This window comes from Strix aluco, chromosome 1 (genome assembly GCF_031877795.1).
Source record: "Strix aluco isolate bStrAlu1 chromosome 1, bStrAlu1.hap1, whole genome shotgun sequence".
Lineage (NCBI taxonomy): Eukaryota > Metazoa > Chordata > Aves > Strigiformes > Strigidae > Strix > Strix aluco.
Genome location: NC_133931.1, coordinates 12,186,314 through 12,200,913, shown reverse-complemented (window position 1 = coordinate 12,200,913; position 14,600 = coordinate 12,186,314).

Here is a 14,600-nt window from a genome sequence, read left to right as displayed (position 1 = left end):
AATGGCCAAAAATAGAAACAACAGCTAATCCTAGCCACAATATGCAGCATATGGTCTGTTAAGAGTCCTGGTTTTCATTTTCTACACCAATATGCAGCAAAATGAAGTGAGTGATATGCCAGGAAAGATGTGTCATAGCCATGATTCAGAATCTGAGAGGAACACAACGCATACATTTGATGCAACTTGTGAGCTGTCTATATATCTGGAAACTCTGAAGAGGTTAGTTCTAAGGATTTGTACACTGCAAAATTTAGTACCATCCATGGCCTCAGCAGTGCACCTAGATAAGTGGTGTGGGCATGCGAGACATGCGTTGTGCATATGTGGTTACCCCTGTATTCAAAAGACTGGTGCAGCTGCAGCTAACAGCAGAAGCAACAAGAGAAGCAGCTACGTAGAGGCAAGGTTATAGTTGGTGACATGGTGCAGGAGTATGAAAACTTGCTAGTGGTGGGGAAGAAAGAGGAAACTGCAGTTGCCTTCTCTGCTAGTCTGGTGGTCTGGAAGCTTGTTCATAGGTGGGGAGTTGATTCATGCATGCAAGTGTTACAGTTACAGTCCGTGGAGCTTGCTTGAGGAAATTGTGTCATGTAGGTTAAGCGTTCTTGGTCTTCTGTTTTGTGGGGTTTTGGTTTGTTTTGAACAAGCCTGTTGTGGTTTGAGCCCCGAGGGTGACTGAGTACCACACAGCTGTTCACTCATCCCTTCCCTGCCAGTGCTGGGAAGGAGAAAATGAATCAGGAATGGAGATAAGGACAGAGAGGGGTGGCTCACCTGTATGATCATGGGCAAAAAACCCAGGTTTATTAGGGGAAGAAAAAAAATTAATTCAAAACACTAACAACAATGACACTTAACAGACAGAATGGGACAGTGAAAAGCGTTACCATATCTTAAAAACACCTGCCCCCACCCTTCCCTTCTTTCCAAGCTCAGTTTCATTCCCAATATCTCTACCTCCTTTCCCAGCAGAGCAGGGGCAGAGGGGTGCAGTCAGTTCGATGCTTCCTCCTGCAAGGCAGGGAAGCACTCTTCTGCATTCTTCCCCCTGCTCCATGTGGTTCCCCTCCTACAGGAGACACAAACTCTCCACAAACTCTCTCTGCCATGAGTCCTCCCCACAGGACACATTCTTCTCAAGATGCTCTGGCGTGGGTCACCTCCACGTGCTGCAGTCCTCTCAGTGCTGAACTACACCAGCGGGGGCTACTTCTTCCTACAGAGTCCTGGGGATCCTCCACAGGCCGCAGGTGAATCTCTGCTCCTCTGGTGGCCTCCATGGTGGTGTGGGGGGTGGCCTTGCTGTCTCACCACGGGATACAGGGGGACTCTCTGCTCCAGAGCACCTCCCACCTTCCTCCTCCTTCCTTCCACTGACCGTGGTGCTTGTACAGGTGTCCTTCTCATAGCTCCTCCTCACAAGTCCCCCCTTCTTTCAGGTTCCCCTTCCTAAATACCTGACCACGAAGGTGCAGCCACTGCCGCTAATTGGCCCGGCCTTGGCCAGAGGTGGGTCTGACTTAGAGCCAGGGAAGCGTTGAGAAGCTTCTCCCAGGGGCCACCACTGTAGCCCCCTCCCCTGCAAAAAACCCCACCACACAAACCCAGCACAAAGCCCTTTACTAGAAAATAGATGGGGCAATGAGAGGTTTATTACAGCTTTAAAACGCCTGCTCGTACAGGCATGCTGTGTGGGATTTCATGTGAGGAGTGATACCTGTTTGGGCTGTGTGTGTGTTTAGTGCTGCCTCTAGCTCCAGTGCAGCAATTAAAAGGCAGACTAGAGGTGGTAGTTTTCCTCCCACCTACACTTAATCACCTGGAACAAAGAGAAAGCACTTGATTAGTCCTGGATCAGCTGCCGGATTTTGTAATTTGTGACTTGATTGTGCTTCTGATACAGTAGTGGTATAATGTGATGTTAGAAATCTCAAGCATAATTACAGTGCCTCACTGGGGAGGTGTATGAATAGAGGCTTAAATAGTCTGTTCTGCAGCTGAAGAGGAGCCCTCATTTTCTGTAGATGTAAATGATTTGTTAATGACATCTGAATAGCACTTGGAAGACTACACTTAAACTGATATCTGCAGTAGAGTCAGGGGAAAAACAACAACCAATAACAAGGAACACGTGCTATTCCTCAGCTGTCTTGCTCAAGCTCTGTTTCAGTTGCACAATGATTTGGGTTTGAAGAATGACACTTGAGTTTGGTTGTAATCAAGCTGTTCCAAAGTATGTGCAACATCAGTGCTGCTACCATGGTTTCCAGACACCTGTGGAAATCTGAAAAGAGTGGATGATTAAACCAGAGTGTTCCTTCTGGATAATGCCAGTTTCTCTGTTGTCTTTCTCCCTTGTGCTCATGTCGTATGCCTGAGCTCTGCCTTCTTCCACCCAGTTTTCTGGTCCTTGCTCTGCAGTCACAGCCAGAAACATGCTGCAATATAAGGGCTCAGTTGCTGCCCTGCAGAAAGGTTAGACAGGAAAGGTGCGCGGAGCGTGTTGCCTGTACTGGTTTCCCATGTGGAAGCTGTGACCTGTGCTACTTCAAAGGCTGCTCTCATCTCCTAAAACCTCCACGTTGGTATTTATTGTATTACTGTCAATGCACACCGGTTGTTTTGTGTCAGTAGGGCAGTAATTTATGGTTGGCTCACGCTGCTTGCACATATTGCTCACTGGAACCAGCTTGTGTATTCTGGACAAAAGCAAAATCTGTTCAATCCAGAATAAATATGGGCAGTTGATAAATTATGTATCCTGAAATTCTGGCTTGCTCAGCATGACACTACTACATGGAAAATGGTGTCAGCAGTTCCTAAATTGTTCCCTGTGGAGCTCCAAAGAGCTGCGCAAGCTCCTGTGCTGCATAGTGAACAGCAGCATGACAGAGTTTGCTGAGATAAAGTTATTCAAGGTACTGAAAATAGAAGCTGACAGGGTATTTTAAATAGTAACTGAAATCCACTGTTAATGTAAGCAAAGTAACATAAATAGGAAAAATAATCCTGATGGTGGAACCTAGCTGTGAGTGTCCTGGAATCACCATGACTGGTCCTCTCCAAGCTTCTACTCAGTTCGCAGCGGCAGTCAAAAAGGTAAACAGGGTGTTGGAAATTGTTAGTGAAGGGCTAAAGCAAAAAAACCACAGTTCTGCATGAAATGAACCTTTGCACCAGCTGATGTATGGCAGAGCAGGAACTAGTAATGCTTTGAGCAGAGCCAAGAGAAGCTGCAGAGTGAAGTGTGGGACCTTTGACAGTATCAATTTTCAGAAAGTAGAGATAGTGAAGAACCATGGAGGAAGGGGCTTCTGGTATTGCAGCCAGGTTTTAGGGCTGGTCTTCAAGCACAGGTTATCAGGCCAGCCAAACACAAACAGCAGAACTGTAGGCCAAATACTGAAATACTCGTTAACGCTAAGGCAATAGGTGCATACATAGTGGGCAATTCTGGATAAGCACCCAGACGACTTAGTGGGGTGTGTTGCATTCTCATATATGATTTTAAACAGTTCCACTGATGCTATTACAGTGGCTAATTTATTTTTTCATGGGAACGTTTGGATTTTCTTCAGCTCCACACCTTGTTTACCTGTGGGTCACTCTTATGCAACTCTTGCTTTTTCAGGTTTCTGTGATGCAGCTAGTTTCCTTCAGATGCAGATTCACATTTTTCACGCTGTCTTCCCAGGTGTGGTTTTTGATAACCCTAATATTGGGACTGAAAACTTACATTGTCTAGTAAAAGTATACTTCTAACCACTGTCTATATACTTATGGCAGTACCGTTGGTGTGGGATTGCTTTATGGGTTCTTCTAGGCTATGAGACTGGATTCTCTAAGGGCAGGACAGGACAGGGAAGCTTGCAGAGGGGTAAGGGTCCATAGTCCCAGCTGTGGCTTGCTAGCATGAAGGCTTCATCTATACTGGGAAACACACCAGGAGCATGGCTGTCTGTCCCCCTTCACTGGTGTCGCTCTGTCTACAATGATCTTGGCACAGGCCCACTTGTGCTCTCCCAAGCACCTCCTGGGTGTGATTTGGAGGCAAAGGGGATTAGCGTGGAGTAGGTGCCAACACTGAGTGGATCAGGCTGCCCTGTTTTGGGTGTTGTAGTAGCTCAAACGAAATCCATTGCATAGTCACTTCCTAGCTCAAATGAGCCATTGTATAGCATTAATAGAAAAACTCGCTAAAGCCTTAGGCCACAAGTGATGAAATTGTACTGAACTTACGTACATGTGACTTGGGTACACTGAAGGGAGACCCTAAAACCGGTGCCTCCTATGAAAAATAAGGTAGCCACATCTGTCAGCAGAAACTGCATCCTCAAGATAAGAAAGGGAACAGCCAGCCTAGAGATGGAGCAAGGATACGATGAGGAACAAGAATACCCCAGACCCAAATATTACTGTTGGACCAAACCATCACGTGAGGGGAGGGGAACTGAGATTGTATGAGGGTATAATTGTCCAGGGATTTCTTTGTTCAGGACCAGGAATAGGTCGAAACTAGGGAAAGAGAAAGAGGAATGAGAAGGAATAATGGGAGAGAGTGCTATTATTGTGGAAAATCGGGACACATAAAGTGGGAATGCCCTCTCCAGCCACAGGAAAGGGAAGGGAACTATCATTGAGAAAAACTAACTCAGGAGAATATGCAATCACAACGATTGGAGGAAGGGGACCCTGTGGATCATGGTCGGGGGAGAAAGATTAGAAACTTAATATGTGAGTAACCCAATTGGACCAGCAGGGACATATTATAGGTAAGGTTGAGAGTTGTGAAATTGAATTCTTGCTGGATACAGGAGCCACATTTTCCATTTTGAATTTTACCCGGAAAGGGTCTAGGACCACGGACAGAATTTTAATGTATGGAGTCACAAGACAGAGAACAGAATTTGAGTAAACCCCTTCTAATAACAACGGGAAACAAGAGCGGGGGATGTGGGAAGACAACAGAAGATTGGTGACGGGGATTGTAAACCCGCCCAGGTGACTTGCAGCTGGGGCATCAAAATACACATCTATCATACTAATTGTTGTTTAATTTTGTGTGCTTGATAGGCAGAACATCTGTGTTTAGATAACACAACCCTGTGATAGACTCAGAGGCACCTTATCAAACATCCTTGAAATTCCCACCCCGCTGTGGGAAAGATCAAAGCACAGCAAAAATCCCTGATATATACAGGTGAAAGCAGCAGGTTTGAGATCTTTTCTTTCTTCTCCTCTTTCTGGCTAGCCAGGACCAAGCTCCGCGTTCCCTGTGTCCCCACTTGCGTGCTTCTGCCCAGGTGCTGCTGAGATCACCTGGGTCATGAGGTAATAAGAATAAATATACTCTTTGCATTTCATCTGTGGTTTTATGGTTGTTCCTGCATCCTGCCTGTGTCAGCTTACACAGGGGGTGATTTATATTAGCAGAGGACTCCCCAGCACGCCCATTAGGAAAAGATATCTTGCAGGCTCTAGGCACAGACTTACACTTGACACCTGAAGGAATAGACCTAATAATCATGGAAGTGACTGATCACTGAGAGCCCAGATAAGGAGTTAAAAATGCTGGAAGTATTGAAATCCATATCAACAAAGCTGTGGAGTGAAACAAAGAGAAATGTAGGATTACTGGTTTCATCTCAACTCATAAACATAAAAACAAAGAGAGGAACCCCTCCCTCTGGCAGTGAAACAGTATCTTATTACTCAAGAAACTAAAAAGAGCGTTCAAAAGCGGTTAGACTGGTATTTAGCCCAAGGAATTCTAAAAACGTGTATATGACCTTATAGTACTCCTATACTCCCTGTAAAAGAAAAAAAAAAAAAAAATTGGACCTGAAATACTGTTTTATACAAGATCTAAGGGTAGTTAACTAGCACATAGTGTCTCCTCAGCAAGTAGTACCCAATCCCTCTACCATACTCTTACAAATACCACACTGGGTAGGGTGTTTTACTGTAATTAATCTAACCACCACCTTCTTTAGTATCCCTTTAGATAAGGACAGTCAACTTTTGTTTGTCTTTACATGGAAAAGACAACAATTAACCTGGATGTGCCTCCCACAAGTGTTTGTGGGGCCTCCTACAATTTTTTCATGATACTGGGAAATGATTTGAGAGACTTAAAACTACTGGGCTAATCAACTCTTACACAATATGTAGATGATTTGCTAAAAAACAAGTAAAGATGAAGATGTCTGTATAAGAAACACTGTACATCTATCTATGTACTATTTTAGAGAAAAAAAAAAGGTCACATCTCTTTCTAAGCTTCAGCTGTGTCATCAGGAATTAAAAGATTTTGGATTCATATTAAAAGAAGGACAAAGATTAAAAAACCCAGAACGAGTCTAGGCTATTGTTATTGTAAAAGTACATCAACTGGTAACAAAGAAATATTTGTGAGGATTTTTAGGGGCAGTAGGATACTGCAGACCATGGATACCGGGACTAGGAGAGTTAAGTAAGCCATGGACAAAAAACTACCAAAGGAGAGGGAGTGAAGCCTATACATTGAGATCCAGAGAGACAAAAGGCTTTCCAAGCTATAAAAATAAGCTTTAACTTCTGCTCTGACATTGGGATTGCCAGATTACTCCAAGGACTCCCCTGGTTACTCCTTTGTTCTCATGCACAAATAGTTTAAAGGCCCTGAGACCGGTGCCTCCTAGGAAAAATAAGGTAGCCACATCGGTCAGCAGAAGCTGCATCCTCAAGATAAGAAAAGGAACAGTCAGCCTAGAGATGGAGAAAGGATGCAATGTGGAACAAGAAGACCTCAGACCCAGATATTACTATTGGACCAAACCATCGCATGAGGGGAGGGGAACTTAGATTGTAAGGGTATGTAAGGAACTGAAAGGAGTAATGCCTCAAACATTTATTGACACAGAAAACCTCAAGGACAAGCTGTGGCCTTTGTGATTAGTCTAAGGAATGTCACCCAACGAAGCGGGAGTGTATCGAAAGATGCACCTCCCACTCCCTTACCGCTGTACTGGCAAACGCCTTAGATAAGCCTCAAAGGGGGAAACCTGGACTGGGTGAAACCAAATGTTTCCCATCAAGCACAAGGACCCCTAATCACTGTCTTCATTGTGTAAACTCGACACTGTGTGGCTGTATTGTGTAAGCCAGACACCATGCAGGCCTTGCTAAGGCTTCTCGACTTCACCACTGAAGAGGTGATAAGAACTGATAAGAGGTGATCATTTCTGCCCCAGAAGCCAGATGATTGCTCAAGAAGCATGAAGTCAGCAAAAATGTGGGGACTGAGGATAAAAAAGGTGGCCAAGGTGAGCATGACCACCAACTCAATTGGACAAGGGATGGTGCACGCCATTCCCCCTCAGTGTATGCTCAGAACCCATGCTCCACCTTTTTCCTTTTCTCTCATGGAAATGAGTTCATGCCTCTCTTTGTCTAGTATGCTAATCAGCTGATAAGATGAACTTAAAAGGTGACAGGAACTTTGCTGGGTGTGCACCCACCACCCAGGATTACCGGACCTGAGACAACGCTGGATCCAGGGGTGGTGATCCAGATTTCTTTAACTGTCTTTCTCTCCTTTCTTTTTCTTTTCTTTCCTTTCTTTTCTTTCTTATAGATTTATAGGAGACCACCTTCCTTATTATCCTTTTCCAAGTTTAAATTGTTTTCTACTGCGAGTAAAACATTTTAACTGGTCGTTTCATCTTAATTTAACCCAATGGGATCACAGAACTGTTGTGACTCTCTTGGGCTTCCAATCCAGGCCATGACAGGGTATAATTGCCCAAGGATTTCTTTGTTCAGGGTCCCCCTCCAGAAGCACCCAGCTCAAGCTCTTTTTCCTCTGTACTATCTGAATAAATTATTTTTATAGGATTCAATGCCTGAGACTCTGCTATGGGAAACCTGGGATAAAGAAATTTCTTTAACATTGGGTGTGAGCCGTGCTGTACCGGGTGGTTCCTGTATCACAAGATGGGTCCTGACACGTTTTATGAAGTTGTGGAGTGAATACTGAGATCCTGGACCCGAATGAACATGTGGGGCTTCCTGGGCATAGTGCTGAGCCTAGCAACAACTGGTTCATATACTTTTTGTGTGGGAGGTACAGCATAAACATATCCCCCACCTATATTTCAAGATAAATAAAACCCTGTTATTAAGGTTTTAGATTACAAAGATTTACCACCTTTCTTATGACTGGATATATTTGGTGACCCTGCATTTTCCATGCCAGAACAGTGGTCGTTTTATCATGTGCTTTGTCCTCATGTCTGCTGGAGGACACTCTTGCAGAAGAGGCCACTGATACCAAGAAATTGGTTGCTATTTTGAGAATGTGGTGGATGTGCTTTGATCTTGACTAATTTTTGCTTTGCTTTTTGGAATGTGCGTTGAAATGGTGGACTGAAATGCATTTTGTTGACAATGATCACATTTTGGTGCACATGCTGTTGTAGCTGGATAAACCTTTCAAGCATTTGAGATGAGATACTATCATGTGCAGGAAACCATCTTGGGTGTCCCTGTTTCAATCTTCCCTTCAGTCCTTGTTACCACCTCCAGTGGTCGGAAGCGATTCTATTGACCTTTAGCCTTATACTGCTTTTTCTAGTTGAGTTTTCTCTTTCAAGTGAGAATTAACAGGAGGCAGGAGAAGTTTCTTCCACAGGCTGCTGTGGGATGTCGGTGGTCATTTGTACTCTCTGATACCTTGCCCCATGCCAGAAAGTTTTCTGACTAATGACTGCTGCCTATATTGCATTTTTCTCCGAGGTCTCCATTTCTCCTCCCATCACCAGACATGAATCAGATCCAGTACCCAGGTTTTCAACTCCAGTTGCCTTTATCTGTCAAACACGAGCTGTAAAGTGGCACTGCCTTGGCTCAGGTTTGACCATACAGTAACTTGGTAACCAGAGGTCATTACACAGTGGTGGAAACTGGATGTTGACGTACCATGGTTTCCTCTGTACACAGAGTATGCTTGCTAATTGCTATAGAGCATACACAGAACCACTCTGTCTCTCAATAATGTATGTGGTGTCTGCATTTTTTATCTTGTCCACAGCTAGTTTCTACTGCAGATGACATCTGGAAACAAATAGTGCATATAGATGTTATTTGCAAGCCCAGCTTGAGGCATTTAAATCAGAGGTCTCTTGTTTTCATGTGTCTGATCACATCAACATCACCCGGCATCATTCTACTCCATATGATGCCTACACAGTACCTGTCAGCTACCATGTTTGTCACATACCATCTTTATACTCAGATAAATTAAAACCTGTAACAGGAAGACATTTATCCTCTCAGACTTCTGCTTTACCAGTCATCACTGCCTGATACTGCTAAGAAGACCCTTTTGATGATCTGGAACAATACTCTGGGGAGTTGCACACCTTAAAAATATCCTTATAACCTGCTTTTAAGGACCAGCATACCTGTAGAAAGGATTATCTTGATTTTATTCAGTTATATTTGGACAAGTAAATGAAGGTGCTTATTTGCCAAATGCAAAATAGAGACGAACACAGCATTAGGTTTAAAAGACACAAGCATACAGAGAGGAGGTTGTATCTGCATTAGCCTAGTGCATAACATCAGCTTTGAAAGCCCTATGTGATGCTTGAGGCTTCAAAATCTTTTATCCTTGTACAGCCATTGCAGCACTGGGGAGTGTGGCCGGGAGGGAGTCCTGCGCTGGGGCATGTTTCTTTTTTAATGCTGGAAGAGTCTCCATGGATATTCTTGTTTTGGGTGGAGATGCAAGTTACAGATGCCTCCTCTCCTCAGGAAGGAGTTTCAAATGCCCCACTAACATGCAGGCTAGATAAATGCAATCATCCCCCGGGCAGATCTGAGTGGGAGTCTTGTTAGTCAAGCTTCTCTCAAGTCAGCTAATGAGCTTCCCTGGGGCTGGTTAAACAATTAAGCAACGGATAATGGTGCTGGGAGACAACGCTGTCTGCCACTATCAAACTTAGGAGTAAATGCAATATATTGGGTCTTTTGTTTCACGCTGGAATGTGAACTGAGAATTATGTTTTAAACATACTACTACTCACTTGCTCTTAATTCCCACCAATGCTAATGGGAACCAAATAGCTTGTGGTGGAACTGGCTGTAGGGTGAGCTATAGCTGTGGCAGCTCTGGTTTCGGGGCAGTGGTGGGACGTGACCCCATGCAGGAAGGCTCCTGCCACTGCTGTTTGGCGTCCCAGGGATGGGGTTCGCAGTGGCGTGGGGTGACCGGCACCCTCTGTGCAGAGCAGTGATTTCAGCACCACAAAATAGCCAGCTTGTTCATGAGTCCCTGCTCCGGTGGGGTTTCTTGGGAGTCAAGAACTTAGTTTTTTAATTCTTGTGTGATACTTAATTTTTGCATTACAAAAAATTTATAGATGAAGAATTTGAAGTTGGAGGATGTTGTTTGATATTACTTCATTTGTATATAAATGGATTTTCATTGCCTTATTTGTTGTTACTTGTTAAAAAGTACAAAATGTGAAAGCTGGAAGCCTTGTTTTCTGTGGATTTCTACTTATTTTGATTATGGAAGGATGGGAAAATATCATGGATATAACCAATTGATGTCTGCTAGAATCATACCTCTATCATTATTCTAAGTATTAATTTTTCTGTCTGAAGAGACACAGGAGTTAAAATTAAGCATTGTAATTAAAAATGGCATAAATTGCATTTTGACTTCTGTGGAATGCTATGTACCAGTTGGTTTGTACATGCTTGAAGTGAAAGGGAATCCTTGCACTGGTGGTTTATATTCGAATAAAGCATGAGATGGTAATTTCCAGGGAGGAATACTGGTTAACTCTGGCATCATGGATATGTCCCAAAGCAGATAAGTTCAGAGTCAGGTCTTCAAAAAGCATTATGGAGACCTGAAGCATAATATAATGTTTTAAAGAAGAAATGCAGGGATATATTCCCTGCTGAGGCATACTGTGATGAACTAAAGCACAGGAAAGACACCTGCTGATGTTTATGGGCTACATCAGCTGCAGAAACTAATTACAAGCATTTTTCCAGTGTTTTTTTTCTAGTCTGTCTGTGACCACTAGTTTTTCCTTAATAATAAAATCATTATTGATTTTTCTGCTTGCTGAGTCACAGCAGTAATTTACACTGCCCTTGAACTGCCCCTTGTAATCTGCTTTTCCCCCAGGGTCCAGTGTAACTCCAAAACAGGACCTAAGACTTGAAGCTTGATCATAAATAATTGCTTTAATAACAAAAGCCCTAATGTGTTAAGAGTTTTCCGTGTGTTTTAACTTATCTTAACCAACTTTAGGAAACTGTACATCTGTGGTGGGGACAGGATATTTGTATTTGTTTTTGGGAAGTTCAGAGCTTTATAAAGGAAAACCTTTAAATTCAAGTAAGGAAAAAATAGTTTGACACCAGTTTGTATTCTTCCTTGGCTGCTGTTTGCTTTCCTACCTGTTAAAGTAGGGGTACGTGTCTCTAGCATGGGTTAGATGTTAAAGGCTTCAGGTTAATAATGCTGGGTGACACCTACTCCCCTCTTCCCCCATTTCATCCAATTTCTCCTTTTTTTTCTGCAATCTTGCCACTGTGTTCCCGCTTTCTCTTGCTGTACACCTCCATTTGCTTATCTGGTGTTGCAGGTGAATTATTAAGAGACGTCATCATTACGGGGTTAACTAAAAGGATTTTATTAATGATCAAATGATGATCAAATGTTAATCAATTGATGACTGAAAATCAAATGGTAATCAAATGGTGATTAAGCAATAATTTAATGTTAGTTAAAGAGTGATTTGATTTGAGGATGATTTAAATGATAATTTAGATGGCGATTAGACAGTGGTCAAGCACTCTACTACTTACAACACTTCTAATAATAGGTGGATATAAAAATGTTGCTAGCATGCAATATACCTTCAGGCCTAATGTAAAATGTCACTTGCCTCATTATAGATATGAGATGCTGGGTAAGGGGTCTTCCAATCTCGAGGTGTAACCTTGAGAGGCAGCCCTGTTCAAGGGGGAGATCACCGCCGTGCAGCCTGTTGCTGTGCAGGAGAGCTCAAGGGGCTTGAAGGGGCTACAGATTTTTATAGTGTAGTGATTAACTTGTAGTCAAACCCCGCTTCGGTGTATGCGCAGGAGTGCAGCTGTACCAGTTTTAATTATGTCTAGTCTCAGCTTGCGCTGACACTCTTAGCTCCTGATGTGTCCTAGACTTAATTCCCGAGGCGATGTGGCCTAGCACAGTTCTCACGGTTTGCACAGCCAGACTGATTTCAGTCAGGCCTTCTTGTCAGTGATGCCTGAACCAAAGTGCTGCTCACTTACACAGAGGAAGTGCATCTGTCATACCTGGAGGGAGACATGGAGGCCAGACGGGCACTGGATGCCAGAGGCAAAGCCTATGCTGTATCTTGGCTGACATGAACATGCCAAAGCTCTTGCATGGGCAGGGAGATGGGTGTTGGGGAAGCCTCTCCCTGCTGGAGAGGGAAGGGCTGTACTCCTAACAAAGCCAGCTGCTGGCACAGCTTTCTCCCCTGAAAGCCAAGGTACTGTGACACAGGTTCAGCTTTTGCAAAGGCTGAGCTGGGAACAGGTGAAACAAGAACACTTGGCAGTGCCAAACCCCACAGATCAGTACTCAGTCCTTCAGCAGAGGAGGACCAGGTTGGGGAACATATTTAAACAACATGGCTCTAAAGAAGCCCATGGGAGCTGGTGGGATGCACCCTGGGGTGTGGGGAGAGCTGGCAGGTGTCAGTGTGAGGCCACTCTCAATTCTCTGTGAATGGTGGTGGTGATCCTGGGGCCTGGACAACAGCAAACATTACTCTTGTCTTCAGTAACAGCAAGGAGGAGGATGAGGGAATCTGCAGGACAGCCATCCTCACCACAGTCCCTGGGAAGGTGATGGAACAAACAGACCTGGAAACCATTCCCAAACATACAAAGGTCAAGAAGGTGACTGGCAGTAGTCAGCATCGATTTACAAAGGGAAACCCAAGCTTAACCAACTGGCTCAATAGCTGGGCCCAGGGGATCACGATCAGCTGCACAATGTTCAGCTAGAGGCCAGTCACTAGTGGTGTACCCCAGGGATTGATATTGGTGTCAGTGCTATTTAATATCTTCATTAATGCCCAGTGGATCCTTGGCATGTTTGCAGGTGATAAAAAACCATGAGGAGCAGCTGACACAGTGCAGAGTTGTGCTGCTGTTCTGGGGGACCTGGGCAGGCTGGAGAAATGGGCTGACAGAAAGTTCATGAAGTTCAGCAAAGGGAAGCACGAAGTCCAGCACCTGGGGAGGGATGACCCCAGGCACTGCAACAACTGCTGGAAAACAACTTGGCAGAAAAGGCCCTGGGATCCTGGGGGACACCAGTTCACTCCTGCAGTGGTGGTCACCAGCCTCCTGGTCTGCATCAGGCAGAGTGTTGCCAGCAGGCTGAGGTAGTTGATCCTTCCCTCTGCTCAGCCCTGGTGAGACACATCTGGGTGCTGTGTCCAGTGCTGGGCTCCCCAGTACAAGAGAGACATGGATGTACTGAAGGGCCATGAAGATGATTAATAGTTTGGAGAATCAGTCATATGAAGAGAGGCTGAGAAAGTCAGGACTGCTCAGCCTGGAGAAGGCTCAGGGGGATCTTATTCATGTTGATAAATATCCAATGGATGGAGGGAGTAAAGAAGACAGAGCCCAGTGACAGTAAGTGGTGCTCAGTGGCAGGACAAGAGGCAATGGGCATGAACAGAGACACAGGAAATTCCATTTAAACATTAGAAAAAAACTTTTTTCACTGTTCAGGTGGTCAAACACCTGGGCAGGTCACCCAGAGAAGCTGTGGAGTCTCCCTCCCTGGAGATACTCAAAACCCGGCTGGCCACAGCCCTGGGCACCTTGTGCTGGCTGCCTTGCTCTAAGCAGGAGGGTGGACTGGACAGCCCTCATGGGGGACTTCTGAATTCACCGCAAACCAATGGAGACAAGAAGGGTACAGCCTAGCACTGTAAAGATGGGGATTGGCCAAACAGGAACCATCAAAGAGTTCAGTCCTGTTTCTTTTTCTAGCAGTTTTTCTCCTGAGGCTTTCAATCTCTTACACGTAAAAGCACTGAGAAAAAGGATGAGTGCTGGCTGTGCCAGTCTGCTCACATTATTCTAGAATTTAATTTACAAATATAATAAAAAGCCAGTAAAAATTAATGTTAATTAATGAAGCAAGCTGAGTATGAGCACAGTGTTGTCCATCCATGAATTGCTACCATTGCATGAAGCCGTTCAGCCTCCTGCTGCTCGCCCACCCTCGTCGGAGCTGTCCGTAAGGCTGCTAAGGAGCTTCAGCCTTCTCACCTTACAGAGAGCACCCCGCTGCACTGGCTCCCAAGTGGCATCTGGGTACGTGGGATGCCCTGGCTCCGAATCCATCTGTAGTTGTCATTGACACCCAGGTGGCCAAATTTTTTGTGGACCCACTTAGAGAGAGCTTCATCATCGGGTGGCAGAGCATCAGGGGATGGGGTATGAGGAAGCAGTGCCACAAATTTGACCTGACTGATCACCTGTGGCATTGTGTGCCTCAT